The sequence below is a fragment of the Gorilla gorilla genome, chromosome 16 (assembly GCF_029281585.2).
Source record: "Gorilla gorilla gorilla isolate KB3781 chromosome 16, NHGRI_mGorGor1-v2.1_pri, whole genome shotgun sequence".
NCBI classification, from domain to species: domain Eukaryota; kingdom Metazoa; phylum Chordata; class Mammalia; order Primates; family Hominidae; genus Gorilla; species Gorilla gorilla.
This window is the reverse complement of record NC_073240.2, coordinates 36,001,737-36,028,221: the sequence shown is the minus strand read 5'-3', so window position 1 is coordinate 36,028,221 and position 26,485 is coordinate 36,001,737. Positions and strand designations below refer to the sequence as shown.

Here is a 26,485-nt window from a genome sequence, read left to right as displayed (position 1 = left end):
CCTAGGTGATGGGATGATCTGTGCAGCAAACCACCATGGCACACATTTACCTATGTTACAAACCTGCACATCCTGCACATTTAACCCTGAACTTCAAATAAAAGTTGAAGAAAAGAAAAGAAATGACTTTGAAAAACTGGAAGAAAATGTACTATATTTTGCTATCATAATATACAAGTTTATCTTCAAGCTATATTTTTGTATATGTACCTATTTTAAACCGAACTTAATTAGAAATTCAAGGGTATTAGAATTAATTGATGCAAGTTGATCTTTAAGGTACCTTTAGATCATTTTTACCTTTTTTAAAAAATGTTTCTTTTTGACCTGAAATTGGCAGAATCTTATGTAAGTATCCTTCCCTCTTCCATTTTTAAATACAAATTTAGAGGACTTTGAAAAATTAAAAATGGACATCCGTGGCCTGTTTGGTGCCCATTAGATCCTTAAGAGTATTTAGATCCGTGTTTGGTTTTCTGTTCCTATGTCAGTTTGCTGGATAATGGCTTCCAATTCCATCCATGTCCCTGCAAAGGACAAGATCTTGTTCTTCTTTGTGGCTGCATAGTACTCCATGGTGTATATGTACCACATTTTCTTTATCCAGTCTATCACTGATGGGCATTTAGGTTGATTCCATGTCTTTGCTATTGTGGATAGTGGTGCAGTGAACCTATGAGTGCATGTATCTTTATAATAGAATAATTTATATTCCTTCACATATATACTCAGTAATGGGACTGCTGGGTCAAATAGTATTTCTGCCTCTAGGTCTTTAAGGAATCACCACACTGTCTTCCACAATGGTTGACCTAATTTACACTCCCACCAAGAGTGTAATATGCAATAACAAATTTAACCCAGAATGAATATAAGTTTAATTTCTTACAGGTATGCTCAGTGCTTTAAGTTTCATCATGTATATTACTTTGGCCAGTTTTGGACAAGGTTATTAATTTATGTATTAACTAATTTATGTAATTGGAATCATTTATTAATTGTGCTAGCCTTTTACTTTCTAATGATGGCCTGACGTTGCATGATCAACCTTTTTCCTACTGGAGTATTTTAATTGATGCTTTTTTACTTTGTCTTTTCTTCCTATAATAGCTATATGATATTTTTACCTTTTCTTTGAGCAATTCATAGCCTAACTCTATGCCTTTTGTAGTATAATACTTTTGCTCCATTGCATGATTGCAAGATACCAAGTATTCGTATCATTGCTGTGTGACTTCTGTTATTTTACGTGGTCATTGGCCACATTGCATCACCAATATCAATCTGTTTGCCATTCTCAGATATTGGTCTTTTTCATTAATAGATAAACTGCTCACTTTTTTAAGTTTTAGTTTCACTAAATTTAAATTGCATTTAACTTATTCAATTTCAGCTTTTTTTTTTTTAGCTTCCTGATTCTCCATTTCTTATTCTGCTCACTAATCTTTTTCCTTCTTATATGACATCCTTACACAAGCTGTGTATGGATAACTGCTCATTTGAAGTGAACTGTATGAGGATAACATCCTTTCTTTAACAAAGGAAGAGGACTGAAATGAAACTTCACCCCCCATCTGGAAATCTTTGACTTCCCTTCTACAAAACAGTGTATATTTGAATCAGTTATATTTTCTTTTTCTCCTTTATTGCTTTGTAGTGTAATTGTATGTGCATGCACATACAATTACAAACTTGTTATGACTCCTTACTTCGTAATTTAACAATAACATTAACAATAATTATCGTCACTAATAGTACTGAGCATCTACTTTGAGATAGACACTCTTTTAAGGGCTCCATATGTTTTATATAATTTAATTCTAAATTACCAATTATTGAATATTACTAAGTACTGTCCTTGTCACCATTTTGCACACCTGGTAAGTTGCAGAGTGGGAATTCAAACATAGGCATCTGACCCCAAGGCCTGAGCTATTTTAACTGCAATAATATATGGCCTTTTAAAAAGTACGATTAAGACAATGTGTTCATGATGCCAAAACAACCAGTTGAAAAATGTGAAACTAATCCGAGCCAGATTGTTCTTTATTGAGATAAAAAGGAATAAAACTGATCAAATTATATTACTTTCCATTTAATTCATTCTGTAGTGCAGATGCAATGTGAAAATTGGTTGTCATAAATATTTTTTCTTTCTCTCTTTTAGCATTATTGGCTCCTTTTTTAACTTTCAAATTTATCCTTTTGCCTAATTTTTTCATTAATTTCTTCTGAAAACCCACTTACACTCACACACCAAAAATATCATAATTGGAAATGATATTGGATTGGTTATGTGAACATGTGAATTATTTTTATAAATTATTTTCTGATATTTTAAAATTTAGGAATAGAATACAAAAACTTTATGTTTATGAAGAGTCTTATCAATTTCCATCCTAGGAGCTGATTCGAAGTAATGTAAGGAGTTTTTGTAGCTGACTTGGCATCTGGAGCACAGGATTTATGTCCTCCCATCGTGTGCTGTTGTCCTATCTATGGCTGCAGCTACAGTGGTGCCAAACAGTTTTGGACACACTGACAATGCTCTACCAAAAGCTCTGGGCATACATTTCTCCATTCTTCTGCCTCAGGGCTTTCTCTGAAGCCAAAGGCACTCCCTCAGCTCTTGTGTCAGGGAAGACTGGAAGGGTGAGGGACTTGCCACCATCTGCAGGAACCCTCAATAATGGAGACAAGACAGGATATTGAGAATAAAGGCACCAACCTGACATCCTTCGGATGAACAATTTTAGGGCACATTCTACAGAGTTCCTCAGAAAATCCCCAGTAGAATTGATCCTTGGCTGCCCAGATCATTAAACAACTCAATAGCATTATTGACTTTTCCTTCCCTGTCTCATTCTCCTCACTCTGCTTTCTGGGATTCATCTTTCAAAAAAATTACCAACATCCAAGTTCAAATGTTAGACTCTCTTTTGGGACAACCCAAACAAAGATAGGAATTTAAAATTAAATCTTCCAATAACTTATAGCACCCAGTGTTCTTTTGAATCCTGCATTTTAGTTTCAAATTTTCAATGGTACTCTAAAAATCTTTTTAGCCCTATGTACATGTTATGTGGTAGCATGATTTATCTGTTTCGGGAAGATGATAGATTTATGTATACATGAAATGTACATTTAAATGCTTCAAGTCTATATTTTAATGTAAAAACTCTTGAACTTTGAGATCATTTAAACAGCATTTGTTACTGTATGTTTACCTTCTCTAACTATGCATAGTTCACTTATTAAAACCCAGTGATAAAGGAAGGGACATATTTCCTTAACTTGACATTTCATTCTACAGGATGTTATTTTTTCCAGGAATTCTGTTTTATGGGACTATATTAGGAAAGTGTTTATTTGACATCTGTCATTATAGGTCTCATTTACTGTTTTCTTTATTTTATCTTACTCTTCAAGGTCAAAAACCAATGCATTCAAGAAAACCTTCCACCACTTACCAGTGGACTAGCAGCATCTGAGCCACGTTTCTCTCATTCAGTGGAGAAAGCATGTTACATGCAGCTGCTTAAGCCTTTTCTTTTCTCCAAGGTGCTAATATAGTTAGTATTTAGTGAGTAAGAAAATTGCTTTTTAAAACAGAAAATAAATTAACAGGTTTATTTATTTTTCTTTATTTTTATTCTTCCCAAAACCTGAATCTATAAATGTCTGGTATTAAATGACGTTTAATGATTAGCATTGACTGTCTGGTGATATGTATTTACTTCGAAATTCAAAAACATCAAGGTTGTAAAGAGAAAAAGTAAAACCTGAGGATTTGAAGTGTGTCAGAAATGTATTCTAAAGCTTTATGCAAATAACCAAGGCTCCTTTCTATAGTCAGGTCTTAGATGCATATGTGTATGTATGCCGGGTAGGTTGTCTGCTTCCTAAAGTGCTTTTGTTAACACCATAATTTTAAATTAAGTTTTTCAGAAAGCTGTTCCTGCTGTACATTTTGGCATCTAAGATTAGGTCAGTGGCCATAAATCTCATTTATGTACTTAATGCAAAGGAGATATTGCTGTCTTGGGAATCATGTGAGCCAGATTCCTTACTTTGCCCCTCTTACAAGATATTGACATATAAAACAAAATGCTTCCATTTTGTTTTGCATCTTTCTTCATTTAAAACTTTAAATAAAAATGTTTATGCAGGGTTCTTTTTCATTCATAAAAATGGAAATCACCCTTAGTGTCTGCATGAGTAGGCTTGTATTCTTGTTCACGTATTCGCATGATAGATTGGCCCATAAAATCTTCACATTTGGCTTGTGCAGCTGAGTTCATGGCTGAATACGGAATGATAAAGAAGCTTTAGCATTTTGTAGAAAGCAAAGAAATCATGCCTTCTAGATGGCCCTTAAGCTAGCTTTTAACTGCCTGGAAATCAAGTAGAAATATATAATCAAACTTGTCATTAAAACATAGTGTTTAGTGTAAATCTTTGGGGCATAATCTGTAAATTAATGCAAAAATTCTCTAGTATTTGTTTGGTTGTCATTATATTTGCATGGAAATCTGCCAATCCAAACATATTTTTTTTTAACCTTTCTATCCATCAGAAGTTAAAAGAGAAATGATGGATTGTGTCACTGACCAGTCCAGCAGCCTATTTCTTTCAACACATTACTGTGTATTTACTGTTTTAGCTGTATTGTTTTCAATTTCTGGCAAATAGTCAGTTTTTGATCCTGGGTAGAAAATGTCAGTGCTCACATTTCCTATGGGGTTTTGGCCTTTTTGTGAAAAGGTAGGGGAGAGCTAAGTGAATTACGATGCTGTCATCTGAAGAAACCACAATGTATTTCTTTCCCAAATTTTAGCAAGAACAGAACTGATCATCTGCTTGTACAAGCCTTTCCTTGAACTCTACCAGCAGTTCACTCAGGCTTCTCTGCCTGTTCTCTTTCATGCTGTGAGAATGTAGCATACGGAAGTCCTTTTAACCTTCCCTTTGCAAGGTTAATTGATTTAGTTAACCACAAGGAAGATAAATTTTGTCAAGGAATTTAGAAATCTAAATTTAGAAATTCAGGTATTTAGAATTTCACAACTAAGCTTAAACAATATTAAAATTAAAATAAGTTGCCTCAATGAAGTAGTTCATGGAGAATGCTTGTCTTTCATTAATTTATTGAAAACTGGCACCTCTCTCATCCACAACTCTATTTCCCTGCATTCTATATACACACAAATGCTATCTGCTGCTACCAGATACATTTGTGTATAATAATCTTAGAAATCAATACATTCTGAGTGTTAATAATAGCTAATACACATTGTAATTATCTGGTATTATAGATTATCATGCTTAAGTGTACCTCAATCACCATGAGTCTGTATCTTCTAATATCTTTTACTGACTGATATGGTTTGGTTCTGTGTCTCCACCCAAATCTCATCTTGAATTGTACTTCCATAATTCCCATGTGGGAGGGACCCAGTGGGAGATAACTGAATCATGGGGGCAGTTTCCCGCGAACTGTTCTTGCAGTAGTGAATAAGTCTTATGAGATCTGATGATTTTATCAGGGGTTTCCGCTTTTGCATCTTCCTCATTCTGTCTCTGCCTGCTGCCATCCATGTAAGATGGGAGTTGCTCCTCCTTGCCTTCCACCATGATTGTGAGGCTTCCCCAGCCACGTGGAACTGTAAGTCCAATTAAACCTCTTTCTTTTGTAAACTGCCCAGTCTCTGGCAACTTATCAGCAGCATGAATGGACTAATACACTGACCCATAAGGAAGTGTCTTTGTTTGGACTAATGACATTATTTTCCTACCTATTTGGAACAATTCATTTAAAAATTCTCAATATTAAGAATTGTGACAAGGATCCTTCTTTAGTTTTACATAATTTCACATTATCTTTTTGGATAAATAATTTGAGTCTTTATTTCCTCGTAGTACCTTGTTCTCTTATCACCTTTTCTTCTTTTGGTCAGCCATATCCAGTCTTTCCATAACATTATTTAGCAATACTTTTAAAGCACCTACTCTGTGTCAAGTACTATGCTAGTTGCTGGATTTATTACAGAGAATAAAATAGACATTTTCTGTACTCACAACGTTTAGAGTCTAGCAGGGAAAATACATGTAATTATACAAAGTAGAGGAGAGAGAGAGAGAGAGACAAAAAGGGAAAGAGAAAGAAATATACCTAACTCAGATTTTTGCATTCCAGGTGTCAAAGGGGTTACCAGGTTAAGATGGCAGAAAGAAGGAGAAAAATGGGGCCTGTCAGGGATAATTAATAGCATTTTAAAGCCTAGGAGCAAGAGAAAGTATGATGACACAGAGGACCTGAAAATAGTGGTAGAGGCTATGATAGGCTCTACCTTTTCACAATGAGGAAATATGGAGCTCATTAATTTATATATATATATATATATATATATATATATATATATATATATAAGTTTGCCTGACTTCGTCCAAGTACATGGAAGTTTTGATGGTTCATGTTGCAGTGAAGATGAGTAAACTAAACAGAGAAGCTCTTACGTTGTAGAGGAGTTTAAATAAACAAGGTATAGTCATAGCATTATGCTGTTATAGCTGGAGGGTTTGCAATGTATTTGATCAGGAGTTAAGCAAATAACTAAAGAGTCAAGTGGTCATGGTATAAGTTGGTAAGTTTTGATATGGTGAGGTAGAGAGTCAAACTAGAGAGGGGCTGCTCACTCTAAAGTTACTCAAAATACTCTATTTATCTAACAAAGCATGGGCTTAAAACCTCTGAATCAACCCAACTGTCTTATTTCCTAGCTGAGGAAACCAAGGCCTAGAGAAGTTAGAGACCAAAGTCTCACAACAAGTGAGCAGCAAAGATGGGACTGGAACACGTCTCCTGACTTTCACTTCGCTCACTTGCCATTGTTTAAAGAACCTTTTCTAGAGGCCAGGCACGGTGGCACTTTGGGAGGCCGAGGTGGGCAGATCACGAGGTCAGCAGATAGAGACCATCCTGGCTAACATGGTGAAACCCCGTCTCTACTAAAAATACAAAAAATTAGCCAGGCATGGCAGCAGGCACCTGTGGTCCCAACTACTCAGGAGGCTGAGGCAGGAGAATGGTGTGAACCCAGGAGGCGGACGGAGGTTGCAGTGAGCCAAGATTGCGTCACTGCACTCCAGCCTGGGGGACAGAATGAGACATGAGACTCCGTCTCAAAAAAACAAAAAAGAACCTTTTCTAGAAATTTTAGTCAGTACTTTTGGAGCAGAAAAATTATATTTGATTTCAGAAAGTCGATTTTAGGAAGCATTTACAAACTAGACTACAACTGCTAAGCAAGAACTAAAATGTTTAATATGCTGCAAAAGCTTGCAGCATTACACATAGTGTAACCGGTGTAGATTGCAGAATACAAGATTTGAATGATTAAGGCAGCTTCCTTATATGGAAATTTGGACATTTTATAGGGCCTTTGCACTTGTAGTTCTTCTCCCAAATGCTTGCATGGCTCACTTCTTCATGCCTCTTACATGTCACCTTCTCAGCAAGGTCTTTCCTGGCTACTCTATGAATGCCACACTCCCAATCTAATATTTCCTCTGCTGGTTCCTTGCCTTAAATGTCTGTTTAACACTCATCCCTGTCTAACATGGGATATATTTTACTTCTTTAGTTTTTCTTACTGTCTGTGATTCTCAGCTAGAATGCAGGTTCTTAGTGAGGTAGAGATGGGGAGGTAAAAATTCTGACATCCTGAAGGAACTTAGTAAGTATTTATTGAATACTACATAAAACACAAGTACTTTGTCACTTATAAGACTACTTACATGCCAGGCATGGTGGCTCATGCCTGTAATCACAGAACTTTGGGCGGCTGAGGTGGGAGGGTTGCTTGAACCCAGGAGTTTGAGACCAGCCTGGGCAATATAGCAAGACCCTATCTCTACAAAAAATTTTTTTAAAAATTAGCTGGGCACGGTGGTGCATGTCTGTAGTCCCTACTACTCAGGATGCTGAGGTAGGAGGATCGCTTGAACCTAGGAGGTTGAGGCTGCAGTAAATCACATTTGCACCACTGCACCCAGCCCAGGCAACAGAAAGACCCTGTCTCTTAAAAAAAAGATTCTTTTTAAATTTTAAAAGATTATTTGGCTAATTTTAAAAGAAACTAAAAGTAAAAACTGATTTATTAATTATGTATGTAACTTAGTATTTCCATATACAAAATTTGCAAAGACAATTGAGCTTTAATAGGTAGTTATATTTTGTATTTGACAAATAGAAATCAGTTTTGACAGTTTTCAAGAAAAATGATAATATGTTTATGCTGTTTTTATATGTGGATATGAAAAAATTCAATGTTAGAGGAGAGAATATAATAAAAAAGTAAAGGTAGACAGTAAGTTTACACATGTTCAAGTTCAGAAAACACTGACAGTTTTCTAAACTCATAGTGCCAATTTCTACTTCCATCAGCAATGTATTGTTTTTGTTCCATATCTTTGTCAACAGTTGGTACTGTCAGGTTTTTAAAATTTTTTCTATTCTGATTGGTATATTATGGTATCTTGTGTTGGTATTAGTTTGCATTTCCCTAATTACTACTGAGATTGAACTTCTTTCCATATATTTATCTGCCGTTTTGTGTCTTGTCTATTTTTCTATTGTGTTATCTATCCTTTTTATTGATGTACATTATTTCTTTATATATTCTAGATATGAGAACTTTGTCAAATATTTTTGTTGGAGATATCTTTTCCCATTCTGTTGTTTGACTTTTCACTGTTTTAGTGGTATCTTTTATGAGCAGAATTTGTCAATTTAGTGCAGTACAGTTTATTATTTTTCCCTTATGGTTAGTGTTTTCAATGTCCTCTTTAAGAAAACATTTACAAGTTCAAGGCCATGAAGAAATGTTATGATATCTTCTAGAAAGTTTATTGTTTACCTTCCAGATTTAGATCTACACTATCCTCCCTCCTGCACCCCCAGCTGATTTTTATGGATGGAGTGAGGTTAGGTTTAGCTTTTATGTTTTCCGTATGTACATACAATGGAATCAGCACTGTGGATGTAAAGGATAATTCTTTCTCCCAGGCTCTGCAGTGTTACCTTTCTCATAAATTAAGTATTCATACAACTGTGTCCCTTTTTCCAAACTCTTTTATCTGTTCTCTTGGTCTAATTGTCTATTTTTGTTCTAGTAACACAGTGTCTGAATTATAGTAGCTTTTAAGTAAGTCTTGATATTTAATAGAATAAGTTCTCCAGCTTTGTTCATTAGAATTATCTTGGTATTTTTTAACCCTTTGCATTTCCATGAATATTTTAGATTCAGTTTGTCAATTTGAATTAAAAAAAACCAGCTGGAATTCAGATTAGGAATGTATTAAACATATAAAGTAATTAGGGGAAAATGTCAAACTTCAAACTCTGAACAGTAAATACTTAATCACATGTGATGCTAAGGAACCTTCAAATCCAAAAAAGAGAAATCAAGGGCACCAAATGTAACAAACTCCTGTACTTTTTCCATCTTATTGTGATTTTTTGCACTGGGCTATGTAAAAATTCTTCAGCTCAATCTTCCAGCTCAATAAGCTGATGATTATATCTGTTCCTTCTGCTGTTCATCCCAAGTACTAAGATTCTGTTTTATTTAAACTTATAATTGTTTCACTTTCATAGCAGCCAGTTTTGTTAAGACAGACACATCTTCCCTAATTTATCTGATACTAATTATAATAATTTTATTTTGTTTCCCATATTAATTCAGTTTCCTAAAAGGTAAAATTCTTTTGTTTGTTGAGTTCAATGCCTCATGCCTCTTTTTTGTGCTTGTTTTGGTTTTCCTTCAATTTTGGTAATTATTGACTATCGGTTTATATTTATGGATAAGCATCTTGATTCCTGATTACTGCTATCTGCAATGTATGTTCTCACTTTCAGTGACAATCTTTTATGTCCTGGTCCTGAGCGCAGGCTCCAAATATAAGAGCTGTCTTTCGAAGATAGGGGAGAGGAAATGTTAGAAGTCGTAAAGGGAACTGCTAGAAAGGACTGAGAACAACTTAAGTAACAATGTTATAAGACACAGTGGAAGGAAGGAGCGGTTTTGTATCTAAGTAACTGATGCACTTATCTGTATTATATTCTTCATCTTATTTTTGTTGAGTTTAAGAAAAATAGAGTGTATCTTTCCCTCCCATTCCTCCTGCTTCTCCAGTTAGCAATTTCTATTTGTAATTCTTTTGAAAGATGCCTTATAACTTTATGCAGTACACTTATATCTCTACTAATATAGCATCTTCAGACACTCTCTATTGCTCTATTGTCCCCTACTATAAAGGGTGAGGAATTAGCTAAATTTTATTCGATGTTTACCATATGCTGGGCACTGTATTAACTCATTTATCCTCACAACAACCCTGAATTATGTACTATTATTATCCCCATTTTGCAGATGATGAAGCTGAGGCATCTAGAAGTTAACAAGGTCAAATTTACATAGCAAGCCAGTGGTGGGATACGCTCAAGCACACTGGCTTTGATGCCTCTGCTTTACCCTCTTTGCAATATGGCTTCTCTATAGGTCAGCAAAATACCTATATTATAACTCTATTATTGAAGGATTATATAAGAATATTAGGTACTTTTCTCAAGCTATTTAGCTTTGAAATTTTAAATGAGAAATTTAAGTGTAGAAATTTGTCATATGTTATAAAATTATTTCCGACAGAATTCTGATAGCAATGGTTCCTCAGTACTGATGCTTAGCAAATATGTATTGGATGAATTCTTGTGCTGCATTTAGTTATTTTATTAGTAATTGTGAAAAGAATTCCCCTGTACTGTTAAAGCAATTTGATGGCAGAATAACTTTAGAACATTAATCCTTACTTTTAAATGAATTCTCCTTGGGCAAACAATACATAAAGATGAAATGATCCAGCATAAAATGAACAATAGGCTTTTATTAAAATGTCTAAATGTGGCAGTAACTAAAGAGGTCAGCTGGCAACTGCACTGTTTTGGAAAGCTACTGACTTTGGGAGCAAAGTGATGTTGACAAAGTCACCTCTACTGTTCAGATTTTGAAGTTTGATGACATCCTGTGTTCACTCTGTAAATAAAAATACCTTAAGAAAAAAAAAGGAAACAAAATGTTTTCCCCTCCTTCCCCAAATGGCACACTCTCTTGGCTGTAGTCCCATAAATATGTTCATTGAAACAAAACCAAAAATGTGTAAAGCCAGACATAAAACCAAAATTCTCTATAAGAAAGCTGACTTGAAGACATTCATAGAAAAGTGACATGTCTAAAGCCTCTTATACCTTAATAACATCATCCTTAAATAGATTTTTTAATGCCCTGTTCAGAATTTGACCTTAAGTTTTTAAAAATCCAATTTAATTACTTTATGTCTCCACTATATAAGATTTGAGAAGGATTAAAATCCATCTCAAAGTCATTCATGAGCATCGTCTTCATTTTTTCTTTTATTTGTTGTTTAAATAACATAATATTTGAATGAAAATGTTAAAAATTCTGTTCAAAGGTGTTGTTAAATTCCTTCTGAAAACTGAAGAGAGTTTTCCTTTTTTTTTATTCCTTCAATCAAGTAGGTATAATCTGAGATAAACATGATGTTCAGAGGCATATAATAAGAGTTCAGAATATAAGAACAAGCTGATGATCAAGTAGTTTCCTACCAATCCAGGAAATGTCCCACAATACAGAACAGTTTGGAAAATATGGGAGAAAAATTAAGAGATATAGAGGAGAATTTAAGGAGGTCACACTTTCAAATAAATAGGAATAAATAGGTGGTGGTAGAAAAATAATTTTTGAAAATAGAAGAAAATTGTCCCTAGTTTTAAAAATATATGATTATTCAGATTAAAGCTCCCACCCAAAACTTGTTAGATGCTGTCAGGGTTTTACTCTCCAGCTCCAAAGAAAAAGAGAAATGTAGTGATACAGAAAAGACAAGGAAAGGAAATTTTAAATAATATAGGTATGACATGACCAAAAATTATTAGAAAATGGTTGTGAAACTGCCTTTGCAGTTTATTATGATAGTAAAAGAAATCTGACATAGTTGACTCCATTTTGCTTCTAACCTCCAAGCCCTCCTTGGTCATTCCTAGGCGAAGGCCAAGCTAACCTTGCGAGGAATTTAGTTTATAGTTTAAAGCAATTATAACAATAGTCCCTCCCTAATCTAACCCTCCCCTTGCTTAGAGACCAAAAACCTCCTTTGTAAGAATAGGATTATGGGAAGGGCTTCAGTGTGGCTAAAATGTAGGGATAGTGTCTATAATCCCTTACTGCTCAAGATATCGTGTGGCCAGAGGTCACAAGATTTGTGACTTTTCCAATTATTCCTATAGATAACATCACTATGTAGAAGCTAAGATTGGTTTTTAAGATATTTTTCATTCTGAGCCCACATGGACCCATGACTTATGACTCAGCTGGTCCTGCAGCCCCACCGGAGGTAGACTCAGTGCATGAGGGCTATTTTCTACACCCTTGTGATTTCTTCCCCAACCAATCAGCAACTCCCATTTCCTGGCCCCCTGACCACTAAATTCTCCATAAAAACCCTAACCCCTGAGTCTTTGGAGAGACATATTTGAGTGATAACTTCAGTTCTCCTGTGTGGGCGAGGTTCCCGTCAGTTAAACTCTTTCTCTACTACAATGCCAGAATCTCAGTGAATTAATTTTGTCTGTGAAGTGGTTAGAAAGAACCCATCATGAAATTACAGTGGCAATACAAATTGAGAAGTGGGAAGAAACATGTCTATTCAGAGTCACCTCTAGATGAATGAAATAATATTAGGAGGACCTCTTAGAAAAATCCATAAAACTGCCCTTTTTCTTACCTTCTTATTGAAGTATTCCCACAGAGAAAAGAGCACAAATCAAGAATACAGCTTAATGAATGTTTACAAAGTGATCACACCTGTGTGACTATTACCAGAGTCAAGAAATAAACATTATCAAACCACAGAAGTTCTCCCTTCTTTGTGCCCTTCACAGTCACTATTGCTCCCCTCTTACCAGAAGGTAACCACAGTTCTCACAATTAATACATAGATTATTAGTTTTGCTTGTTTTTGAACTATATATAGATGAAAATATTTGGTATTTACTCCTATGTATTCTATTGTGCCTGGCCTCTTTTGAAACCACCTTTGCAAAATTATGACAGTAAGAGAAATGTGACATAGTTGACTCCATCTTGCTTCTAGCCTTACAAGCTGGCTGTCTTCACTCTGTCCTTGGCATAGGCCAAGCTAACCATGGGAGGAATTTAGTTCATAGTTTAACCTTAAAGCAAGGGTGATGATAGCTCTCTCCAAAGCTAAACTGCCTTTGTAAACCTATTGAAAGACCACAAGATTAGGAAGGAAACTGAACTCTGCTAAAATGTAGGCATAGTTTCTATAATCCCTTACTGCTCAGAGGTCATCATGGGACCAGAGGTCACAAGATTTGTGACTTCCCCAGTTGCTCCTGTAGATAACATCACAATTGAAGAACCTAAGATTGGCCTTTTGAGGGTTTTCTACAGACTTTTCCATTTCTGATGACCAGCTGACTCCACTCATACCCATGGAATTTAGGGAGACCCTTCAGAGAGAAGGTCAGGGTTCAGAAAACTGACTGAATATTTTGAGAGCTTTTATTTTTTTCTCCCTGCCAAAATTCCATTTAAATGACAGAAGAAATATAAAATAATAATAAATCTATAGCAACTTTAGAAAGCAGGGAAGAGTGCCATCAGCAGTGTGAGTTTTTGGAACGTATAAAAGAAATAGGATAAGGTGGATGGCCAATTACAACAAAGTTGACCCTGCAACTCCACGAAGAAGGAAAAGATTCTGCAAAACAAAAGGAACCATGAAAATAAGCCAAAGATTAACAACTGCAGGGAACTAGAAGGAATAGGCTGTGTCTGGAGAGCCAGCTATTTAATTATAGGGTAGTAAAACAATTGCACCAGCACTCTCCTTGGAAAGCAGTTGGCTTTCTTACATACGGGATAAAGCCACAAATATAGAAATCTAAATCTGATGTGGGAGATTCACAAAGGAGCCTTTGATTGGGTAGAGTCTCCCCTGACTTACGGGCCCCAAAAGAGAAGGAAGTGTATACACTCAAAAGATATCCAACCATATAAGCCAGCTGACAGTATGTCCAGAGCCCATGTAATCATCTACACCCTTGGAGCCAGGTGAACATTTTCACTTGAAATATATTCCAGCTAACAATGTAAGAACCAGAGAGAGAGAGAGGCATCTAACTTAGCAAACAAAATAATATATCCTTTGGGAAAACAAAATTAAGTTGGGAAATAAATGAAATTTCAGAATTATTTTACTTAATATTTTTAGTGACATTCAAGCAGATAATATATCTGAAAAAAAAAGCCATGAAAATGAAATGATTCGTGATTTTTTAAAAATCAGTAGTTGGGCTGAAAAGTAGAAAGAACAAACTAAAGATCAGTTTAATGAACTGAAAGGCTGGACAGACTAATTTTCACATAGCTCCATGTAAAATGGCAAACAGGAAAAGAGTATAAGAATTTGTTATGCTTAACATCATTTCTTTTCCTTTCTGGGTTTTGCAAATTCTCTTGTAATTCTTTTGTCAGTCTTTCTTTCCCAATCTTGCTTTACATTTTCCAGAAATTTCTTACTGTTCTTGTATGTTGGTAGCATGCTTCTGACTTCCCAGAATTTCTAAAAATATATTTTATTATATATTATAAATAATATATTTAAGAAATACATATATTTCTTGAGACGGAATCTCACTCTGTCACCCAGGCTGGAGTGCAGTGGCTGATCTTGGCTCACTACAACATCCACCTTCCATGTTCAAGCAACTCTTGTGCCTCAGCCTTCTGAGTAGCTGGGATTATAGGCATGCACCAACACGCCTGGCTAATTTTTGTATTTTTAGTGGAGACAGGGTTTCTCCATGTTGGCCAGCCTGGTCTTGAACTCCAGGCCTCAGGCGATCCATCTGCCTCGGCCTCCAGAAGTGCTGGGATTACAGGCATGAGTCACCATGCTCAGCCTCTAAGAATATATTTTTAGATTTACCTTTCTACTGTCACTTCAGGACAATTTGGAAAGGGATGAGACATAAATACTTAAGTTCAATTGATCACCTTGAACCACAACAATATAATCTTAAGATTTTTTTTAATGCTTTTTTTTCAGCATCTACATTAAGGATACATATCATCTTAAGATTTGAGGGAAGAGCCTTTCACATTCATTGCCTTGGGGTTTTTTAATTTTCTTTTACATTTGGTTTATTTTTCAGAATGTGCATAGAAACCATGTTGCCAGAAATACTTTTCTCAGTAGATTGCCTTGTCCACCAGAGTGACCTGAAGATTGGTGATGGTCTCTCTCCACTTAGAACAATCCTGCACATTCAGAGTATTTCTCACTAGGCACCTGCTAGCATTGGACAGTATAGTCTATGAAGGTTAGTAGACTTGCTTAAGGTTTTTTTGTTTTTGTGGCAACCAAGTAGGTGAAGTAAGTTGACCAGCTGGCTCTTTTTCAATAACAAAGTTTATAAATAAAAATGCATTCGTGATCTCAAGTGTGTGTATTGACAGCTTTAAAATGCAAGACCTTGATTACAATCCTATGTAAAAATCCCATAAAATATATTTATATATGATTTCATCTAGAAAAAACTATTCCAAATACATTATACGCAGATTTTTTGGTAAGTAACTGAAAATAAATAAAAATTTATTTTACAGTTTTTAAATGTGAAAATGATTCCTGGATCAGTTTCTGCAGTAGAAGACTTCTAGTGGTTCTTATGTGTTGTAGTCTTAGTTTAGGCTATGAAGCAAAGATATTTGTTGTTTTTAGTTCTTGATTTCTAGCTTAATTAAATAGTGGTCAAAGAATGTACTTCATATGATTTTAGTTTCTTTAAATTCATTGAGGCTTGCTTTATGGCCTAGCACATAATCAATTTTGGTAACTGATTTATATGCACTTGTAAAGAATATGTATTCTCTTATCATTGTGTGCACTGTTATATATATGCCAATTAAGTAAAGTTTACTAAAAGTTTTCTTTAGATCTTCTATATCTTTGCTAATTTTTTCTTTATCAGTAACTGAGAGAGGTGGTTGTATGGATTTGTTTTCTCCTTTAAGTTCTGTCAGATTTTGCTTTAGTTATTTGAAGATATGTGAAATCAAATTTAGAATTATTTTCTTTTCCTGGTGGATTTTCTTTTGCTACATGTTCCACTTCAATAATAAAATAACTATACCAACTTTTTTTGCTTAATATTTCCATAGTATATCTTTTTCCACCTTTTTTATTTCTAACCTTTCTCTATCCTTGTATTTAAGGGATATGCCTTTTAAGCAACATCTGGTTGTACTTTTAATCCAGTTTGGAAATATTTGGCTTTTAATTGGAGCAATTGCTTTTAATATACTTACAGATATATTTGTGTTTATACTTATCCTCTATTTTCTCCCTCTCTCCTGTTATATGCTCCTTTATTTTTCTTCTTTACAATATTTAAGTTAATTAGGCATTCTTCATTATTCTGTTCCCCCCTTTATTGGTTTATTAATTATACATTCATTTACTGTGTTTTACTGCATATGCTAAGGAATACAATATATTGCCTGGACTTATTACAACCTAATATAACTTTTCAGATATTTACATTTCTTGGATAATGCTAGGTCTGTAAAGTATTTTAACTTTATTTATTACCATCCTTTGTGTTATTAATCATTTTAGTCCTATATATGTTTTAGCTCCCAGAAGACATTATAATTACTGTTTTTTACAATCAATAACCATTTATATTCACCCACATTTTTATTCTTTCTGTCATATTTCATTCCTTTCTGAATTTCTGTGTATCCATTTGGAATCTTCTTTTTTTCTTTCTTTTTTTTCTTTTTTTTTTTTGTCCAGCAGAACTCATGTTAGTATATATTTTAGTGAGAATATGCTGGTGAAAATTTTACATGCTTTTGTTAGTCTGGAAATGTCTTTATTTTGCCTTCTTGTTTGGAGAGTATCTTTCTTTCTTTCTTTCTTTCCTTCTTTCTTTTTCTCTCTCTCTTTCTTCCTCCCTCCCTCCTCTTTCTTTCTTTCTTTTTCTTTCCTTTTCTTTCTTTTTCTTTCTTCTTTCTTTCTCTTTCTTTTTCTTTCCTTCTTTCTTTCTTTCTTTCCTTCTTTCTTTCTCTCTTTCTCTCTTGCTTTCTTTCTTTCTTTTTTTCAGAGTCTCTCTCTGTCACCCAGGCTGGAGTGGTGCAGTGGCACAATCTCAGAACACTGCAACCTCCGCCTTCCAGGCTCAAGCAATCCTCCTGTCTCAGCCTCCCAAGTAGCTGGGACTACAGGCACATGCCACCACGCCTGGCTAATGTTTTGTATTTTTTGTAGAGATAGGGTTTCACCATGTTGCCCAGGCTTGTCTCAAACTCCTTGGCTCAAGCAATCTGCCTGCCTCAGCCTTACAAACAGCTGAGATTACAGGGTTGAGCCATTGTGCCCAGCCCTAGAGAGTTTTTTGCTGGGTATAAAATTCTAGAAAGACAGTTCTCTTTTGGCATCTTGAAGATATATTTCCGTTGTCTGTCTTTGATTATTTCCATTAAGAAGTCAACCATAATTCTTACTGCTATACCTTTGAAGATAATGTATAGTTTTGCCATTTATCTGTTTTCTGGTTTTTTTCTTTGTCCTTTGTCTTTGGTTTTCATCAGTTTTACTGTGCTATACCTAGGTGCTGTTTTCTTTGCCCGCATGTCTTTCACTTCAGAAATTCTTTGCCTTTATTACTTACATTGTTCTGTCTAATTTTTTTCTCTTCTGCTCCCTCTGGGACTCTAATTAGATACACCTTTTTACCAGGCCTATATAGCTATAATCTTTTCAGTATTTCCATTCTTTTTATTCACCAAGTTTCAGCTTAAATACTTTCTGGCATTTCTTCTAAATCACTAAGCCTCTCTTCAGCTTCCAGTATTCTATTTAACCTATTTATTAAGTCCTTAGTTTCAGTGATTACATTTTTTTAAGTTTCAGGTGGCTTTTCAGTTCTTTTTTGTACATTCCAGCCAGCTCTCTGGAATCTATAAATTATTCATCCTGTCATCTATTTTTGACATATTAATCACGTGTCTTTTTTAAAACAATTTTTTCTTGATGCATAACAGATGTCCATAGTTTTGGGGTACATGTAAATAATTTAATACATTCATATAATTTGTAAAGATCAAATCAGTATACTTGGAATATCTATCACCTTAACTTTTTTTAAGATTCTAGAAACACTTGAATTATTCTCTAGTAACTATTTTGAAATGTACAATAAATTATTGTAAACTGTAGCCACCCTAATGATTTATCAAATACTAGGTCTTATTTCTTCTATTAAACCATGTATTTGTACCTATTAATCAATTTATCTTCATAGTTCCCTTCCCCCTACCTGTCCTGGCATCTAGTAACCACCAATCTACTCTCTATCTTCTCAAGATCAACGTTTTTAGTTCCTACATTGAGTATGAACATGCATTACTTGTCTTTCTGGGCTTGGCTTATTTCACTTAATGTAGTGACTTCCAGTTCCATCCATGTTGCTGCAAATGACAGGATTTGGGCCTTTTTTGCAGCTGAATAATATTTCATTGTGTATCTATACCACATTTTCTTTATCCGTTCATCTGTTCATACACACTTAGGTTGATTCCATATTTTGACTATTGTGAATAATGCTGCAATAAACATGGGAGTGCAGATAGCTCTTTAACATATTGATTTCCTTTCTTTTGGATATATACTCAGTAGTGGAATTACTGGATCATATGGTAGTTCTATTTTTAGCTTTTTGAGAAACCTCTATACTGTTCTCCATAGTCACTCTGCTAATTTACATTCCCACCAACAGTGTATGAGGGTTCCCCTTTTCCACATCCTCACCAGCATCTGCTACTGCCTGTCTTTTTGACATAAACCATTTGGACCGGGGAGAGATAATATGTCACTGTTGCAAAGTAACTGCAGTTGCGGACTATGAATTTTAACCATTATAACTATGCTCAAACACATCTTTATTAATTAAAATAGGAACCATTACAATCAACACATTTTTGCCAATAAGAAATGTTTGTTTATTCCTATGGTGTAAAAGTTTGTGCTTTAGGATTCAACAAACTCTTGGAAAGCATTTTCTGCATTCTGCTGGTTGTGGAAGCATTTTCCCTGCAAAAGGTTGTCAAGATGCTTAAAGAAGTGGGAGCTGGTTGGTGAGAGGTCAGGTGAATACGGCGGATGAGGCAAAACTTTGTAGCCCAATTCATTCAACTTTTGAAGTGTTGGTTGTGCGACATGAGGTCAGGTGTTGTCATGAAGAACTGGGCCCTTTCTGTTGACCAATGCCAGCTTCAGGCATTGCAGGTTTTGGTTCATCTCATCAATTTGCTGAGCATACGTCTCAGATGTAATCATTTCGCCAGGATTCAGAAAGCTGTAGTGGATCAGACCAGCAGCAGACCACCAAACAATGACCGTGACCTTTTTTTGGTTGCAAGTTTGGCTGTAGGAAGTGGCTTTGGAGCTACTTCTCGGTTCAGCCACTGAGCTGATCATCACCAGTTGTGGTATAAAATCCACTTTTCATCGCATGTCACAATCCCATCAAGAAATGGTTCATTGTTGCACAGAAAAAGAGAAGACGACACTTCAATACAATGATTTTTTTTTATTTTTGCTAAGCTCTTAAGGCACCCACTTATCTAGCTTTTTCACCTTTGCAATTTGCTTCAAATACCAAATGACCATAGAATGGTTGACATTGAGTTCTTTGGCAACTTCTCGTGTAGTTGTTAGAAGATCAGCTTCAATGATTGCTGTCGGTTGTTGTCAACTTCCGACGGCTGGCCACTGTGCTCCTCATCTTCAAGGCTCTTGTCTCCTTTGTGAAACTTCTCGAACCACCGCTGCATTGGACATTTGTTAGCAGTTCCCAGACCAAATGCGTTGTTGATGTTGCAAGTTGTCTCCGCTGCTTTATGACCAATTTTGAAGTCAAATAAGAAAATCACTCGAATTTGCTTTTTGTTTAACATCATTTCCATAGCCTAAAATAAACATAAAATATATACCAAGTAATAAGTCATTAGCAAAAAAAATGAGAAATATGCATTAAAATGATGTATGACATAACCACATGTATTTAAAAACGTATTCCAATATCAAATGGCAAATTTCAACAATGCTAAAACCACAATTACTTTTGCACCAACTTACATTTCTCTGATTACTGATATTGAGTATTTTTTCATATTTGTTGACCATTTGTACGTCCTCTTTTGAGAAATGTCTATTCAGAGCTCTTGACCATTTTTTTAATTTGCTTTTTTTTTTTTTGCTATTGAATTGTTTGAGCTCCTTATATATTCTGGCTATTAATCCCTTGTATGATGGATAGGTTGCAATATTTTCTCCCATTCTGTGGGATGTCTCTTCACTCTATTGATTGTGTCTTTGCTGTGCAGAAGCTTTTTAGCTTGACATGATCCCATTGGTCCATTTTTGCTTTGGTTGCCTGTGCTTTTGGTGTCTTACACAAAATAAATACTTGCCCAGACAAATGCCCTGGAGTCATTCTCCAATGTTTTCTTCTAGTAGTTTCATAGTTTCAGGTCTTAGATTTAAGTCTTAAGTCAATTTCGATTCAATTTTTGTGTATGAATAGCCCTGTGCACACACAACATGATTTTTTTTTAGAAAAACCTAAAGATGCCACCAAAATAATGTTAGAACTGATAAATGAATTCAATAATTGCAGGATACAAAAATCAGTAGTGTTTATATACACCAACAACAAACAATCTGAGAAGAAAATCAAGGAAACAGTCTCATTTGCAATAGCTACGAATAATATATAATACCTAGGAATCAATTTAACCAAAGAACTGAAAGATCTGTACAATAAAAAGTATAAAACACTGATGAAAGAAATTGAAGAGAAAACAAAAAGAAAAGATATTCCATGCTCATGGATTGGAAGAATTAATATTGTTAAAATGACAGTACTCCCCAAAGCAATTTACAGATTCGATGTAGTCCCTATCCAAATACCAAGGATGTTCTTCACAGAAATAGAAAAAAAAAAAATCCTGAAATGTATATAAAACCATGAAAGACTCCAAGTGGCCGAAGCAATCCTGAGCCAAAAGAACAAAGCTAGAGACATTACACTACCTGATTTAAAAAAAAAAAAAAATTTTTTTTTTAAACTGAGTCTCACTCTGTAGCCCATACTGGAGTGCAGTGGTGTCATCTCACCTCACTGTAGCCTCTGCCTCCTAGTTTTAAGCCATTCTCCTGCCTCAGCCTTCCAAGTAGCTGGGATTACAGGCACCTGCCACCATACCCAGATAATTTTTTTTTTTTTGTATGTTTAGTAGAGATGGGGTTTCACCATGTTGTCCAGGCTGATCTCAAACTCCTGACCTCAAGTGATCCACCCGCCTCAGCCTCCCAAAGTGCTGGGATTACAGGCATGAGCCATTGTGCCTAGCCTGACTTCAAAATTTACTACGAAGCTATAGTAACCAAATCTACATGGTAGTGGTATAAAAACAAACACATAGACCAATGGAATAAGCTAGAGAACCCAGATATGAATCCCTACACTTAGAGCCAACTTATCTTTGACAAAGGCACCAAGAGCATACAATGAGGAAAGGACAGTCTCTCCAATGAATGATGCTGGGAAAACCAGATAACTATATGCAAAAGAAGGAAATACAGTTCTTTTTAATTTTAGCAAATAATTTAAATAAATGAGTCACCTGTGGATCTGGGTTTTTTCCCCTCCTGTCCTGTTTTGTGTCATGTGTTATTCCTTTCTTTATTAATGCTGAATATTGTATTTGTTAAACTGTAGTGATTCTGGATAATGTTACTTCTCTCCATGAATCTGTTTGGCCAGCAGAGTGTTGGCAGATTATCTTAATTCTGGGACTCAATTACAGATTTCGTAATACTCAGCCTGCCTCTTGTTTATCTCTGCTTTTCCAGTTTGTGGACACCTGGATTCCCAGTTGAGATCCTGGGGTTTTTAATCAGAATCCCTCTCCCTTGGAGGTTTCTAAAATCTAGCTTTTGTCTCCATAGGACTGTGAGACTGTGGAAAAACCTTGCTCAGTCCTTCACTGGCTTTCTGCCTACCTTATTATACCCTTCTGTAATTCAATAATTGTACAAATCATTCAGCAAATAATTTCTTATTCTTCAGCTCATTTATCTTTTGGAAATGCATGCTTTATTGTTTGTACTAGGTTTTATAAAATAATTGCATGCATCATAAAATATATGCTTTTAAAATATAGTAGCTTTCCTTATCTCAGCATTTAAAAAAAGATGAAACTTCTTCATATAGTCTGTTTTCCCTGGTACCCAAGTAAAGTTTGTTTGTTTTTCCTGTTCTATTTTTTTTTTTTTCATTTTGTTAACCAGGCTTCAGACTCTGTATCATTAAAGTAGTTATTCGTGTTTGGATAGTCATAAGATTATAAAATTTAGCGTTGGAAGGAACCTAAGACATCATCTACTGTTGGCTAACCTCCCACACAGTGCAGAAATGTTTTCTGCAGCATCCTTGGCATATGCTCATCCGGTCTCAATTTGGATATCTTCAGCAAAGGAGCTCATCATTTCCTGAAACAATCCATTCTGTTGGACAACTCTATTTTAAAAATCCTTATGTTGAGCTAAAATATGCCTCTTTGTAACTTATACTCATTTAATCATTGTTTCAAGTTTTCCTTCTGGAATAAGTCAAAACAAGAGAACATTTCAGATAACTGTACTTAAAGCAGATCTTAATGCCATTCCTGTCTCTCTCGCTCTCTATGTGTATGTCTTTTTTTCTTTCTTGTCCCAAAGCATTGAACATAAATTTCTAAACTTGGATTATTAGTCATAAGGAGGGCATCTATTTGGTAATAATTTTTAAATTAGCTTTATTATAGACAAATTCCTCTGATATTTGAAGACAGAAATTTTTTTGTAATTATCTTGAATTATATTTTTGTATAGAAAAAAGAGTAAGAAGACTGCCATTTATTTTCAAAGATGATACTGTATAACCACTTATGGGGATGTAGAGGAAAAAAAGCAGTCTTCAGTTGCCAAGATGTGATTGAAATCTGAGGGGGTGCATTTTTGTTTTCAGTACTTGTAAATTGCCTTTAAAACCTGTTGTTTTTAAATTAATAATTACCATAATCATATGGCACCTAATGTTTATTGAGTACTACGTATAATTCATGTATCTTATCTCTCCTTTTAGACTGAATTCTCCGCTCAATAATAATTCTCCAGTCTCTTTTAGTATAACTTATGATCTAGTTTTATTGTGTTTTTTTTTTTTGTTGTTATTGTTGTTGTTGTTTTTGAGATGGCGTTTCACTCTTGTTGCCCAGGCTGGAGTGCAGTGGAGTGATCTCGGCTCACTGCAACCTCCTCCTCCCGGATTCAAGCGATTCTCCTGCCTCAGCCTTCTGAGTAGCTGGGATTACAGGCATGTGCCACCATGCCTGGATAATTTTTTTTTTTTTTTTTTTTTTTGTATTTTTAGTAGAGATGGGGTTTCTCCATGTTGGTCAGGCTGGTCTCAAACTCCCGACCTCAGGTGATCCACCAGCCTCAACCTCCCAAAGTGCTGGGATTACAGGCATGAGCCACCGCACTTGGCCAATTTATGATCTAAACAGAACAGTGAGCATTAAAGAAGGTACTATTAGTAATCAGAAGGTAGTATTAGTAATAGTCATTCTTTTTAAAGCTGAACTTCAGGTTATTCTATCAGCTAGTACTATTACACAGAAATTTATATATATGTGACATATTGTTTTGAGTAGTTCTAAAAGGCATTCATATAAGGTTATTATGTCCTGTCCTGTTTATGATTTAAGCTTCCACCTACATCCTAACCCCTTCTTCACATTCATAATTGCAATGTAGTTTGTAGGCAAAAATTGCTACTTTTTTTGTGACCTGCCAAAAGTGAAAAAAGATCCTCTTTTCTCGCCCCACTGTTCCTCAGGTAAAATGAGAGAAGCCACAGGGCATGCAAGGCTGGACTGCCTACCCTAGAACAGTCCCTTATTGGCCCTTTTTAAGATGTGCAAAAAGGTGGAGTTTGAAGAGTTAAAGCTGTTGTAATTATAACCCTTAAATTTCCGGAGCCTGGTTAGAGGACAGCATGGGGAATGCCTAGTGCTTCAATCATTTTGCAAAAATGCCATTTTTGTGAAATGAATCCCACTGTCCCTAAAGAATATCCATTCTTGTTCTACATGGTGTTCTCAATCTTGGCTACAAAATTAAGTGGTGCTGATGGATGAGTTTCATTCTGATTTAATTGGTCTGGAATGGGTTCTGGGTTTCCAAGTGATTCAAATGTTCACCTAAGTTTGAGTCACTGCTCTAAAACTACTGTGACACAGGGGGAAAAAAAAGTTTTCTTCTAGGCCCAAAAGTTGTGATTTCAAGAGCTGGCATAAGAAAAGTGCTACTGACAGCCAAAAAATGCACACAGGAGGATCCCACTGATTATAAATATTCACATTTCAAGATCACATCACTCTGAAACATCTGATTAATTCTGAAGGTAACTTTCAGAAATGTGCCAGGCAGTTAAAAGTCGAAGGGATTTTATTTTTACCAAAAAATATGTCTTTTTAACCTCAACCTGTGAGGAATCACTTTTAAGATCTACTGTTCAGAAAATAAACAACTTAATGAATTAGTTCCATTTTGCAACATTTCATACTCTAGAAATTTCATCAAAGAAATGATTGGCAAACTTTGAGGAAAATTGGTTCATCTAACTTCCTGTTCTTAGTAGAGGAGAAAAACAGCATGAAATACTTATTTCCCCCTATGCCTTTTCGCTCTTTAAAATGGGTTTAAGGCAGTTACTATGAATTCTGTCTCTAAGAAGGAAAGTTTCACGCAACTAATTTTCATTAGGAGTGATATGAGATAATTATCATACAAACATGCTTCCTCTTTTTATGCTGTCTTTTCTAATTTATGCATTGCCACAATCAGTCATTCTACCTGTGCTAGCTCTAGGATGGGTTGAGGAAAATATTTTTTTCACTTGAATATTAAATATTCTCTTTCTTAATGACCTACTTCATCATGTCCTTTGCTCTGTTTTCTTTTCCTGATATCATTTTCTTTTCTGAGAAAATTATGTCTAAAAACGGTAACTGCCAAATTATGTTTGACCCATTGGTTAGGCATTTCTGATTCTAGCTGCTAGAATGGAATGAATCTTTTAGGAGCCAGCAGCTTAGCTCTCACACCAGACACTGGTCCAGAACACTGCCAGAAGGCTGCACTGCAATCAGACTTCAGTTGTGAGAGTTCTTAGTTTCCTCACGCTCCTCCCTCTGTGAAGTATATTTAGCTGAGCTTGTGCATATGACTTCAGTTCATAAAAAGTTTACAAGTGCAGCTGGAATGCTTAGCATTTGATTGTTACATAAATAAGCATTTGAGAACGTATGTAAACTTGACAGTGTTAGTACCAGATGTTCCAGTAACACAATAATGTACTTTGAATGTCCGTTCTTACTCTCAGCTTGTTTATTTTGGCAGTACTTCCTTATCTGCTAACTTTCAGATAAGCATATATTTGCTTTCTCCATAGTGTTGATCCTCTTATTGTTACATTCAAATTACATTTATTATATTTAGTGTGTAGAAGTACAAATAACAGAAGCACTAAGACCTAAAATCATTTTTACATATGTCTCCTTAAAATACAAACTATCTCAGCTCCTAAATGTTTATGGCATATAAAGAAGAAAGAATCTTCTCTGGGTATAGGTATAAACTCATTTCAGTAGGAATTGTCTTTCCAATTATGGGTTATCCAAGTACTTTTTTTTTCTTTTTGGCCACCAGGCACTTAAATTAAGAGATTTCTGTTACTGTAAAAATTCCCCTGCCTTCCTCAGGTCTTCCCCACCCCTCACCATACCTGACAATTGTTTTGTTTTGCTTGTTTTGGGAGGGTTACTTTATTTTATTTTTGGTTGAAATTAAAATTGTATACATTTATGAGATACAATGTGATATTTTGCTATACATTTACATTGTGGAATGATTAAATCAAGCCAATTAACATATCCATCACCTCACATACTTTTTTGTGGTAAATCATAGAAGCTTTTGACATTCTAGAGGTTTTATTTATTTATTTATTTATTTATTTATGCAGTGACAGGATCATAGCTGACTGCAGCCTCAACCTCCTGGGCTCAGGTGATTCTCCCACTTCACCCTCCTGAGTAGCAGGGACTACAGGAGCACGCCACCACATCCAGCTAATTTTTATATTTTTTGTAGAGAGGTTTCACCATGTTGCCCAGTCTGGTCTTGAACTCCTGGCCTCAAG

At 35.3% G+C, this 26,485-nt stretch overlaps 1 pseudogene; it reads left to right on the top strand.

Moving 5' to 3' along the window:
• Positions 1-16,902: 16,902 nt before the first annotated feature.
• On the top strand, positions 16,903-17,384 carry LOC129526883 (NADH-ubiquinone oxidoreductase chain 2-like; annotated as a pseudogene).
• The last annotated feature ends 9,101 nt before the right edge of the window (positions 17,385-26,485 follow it).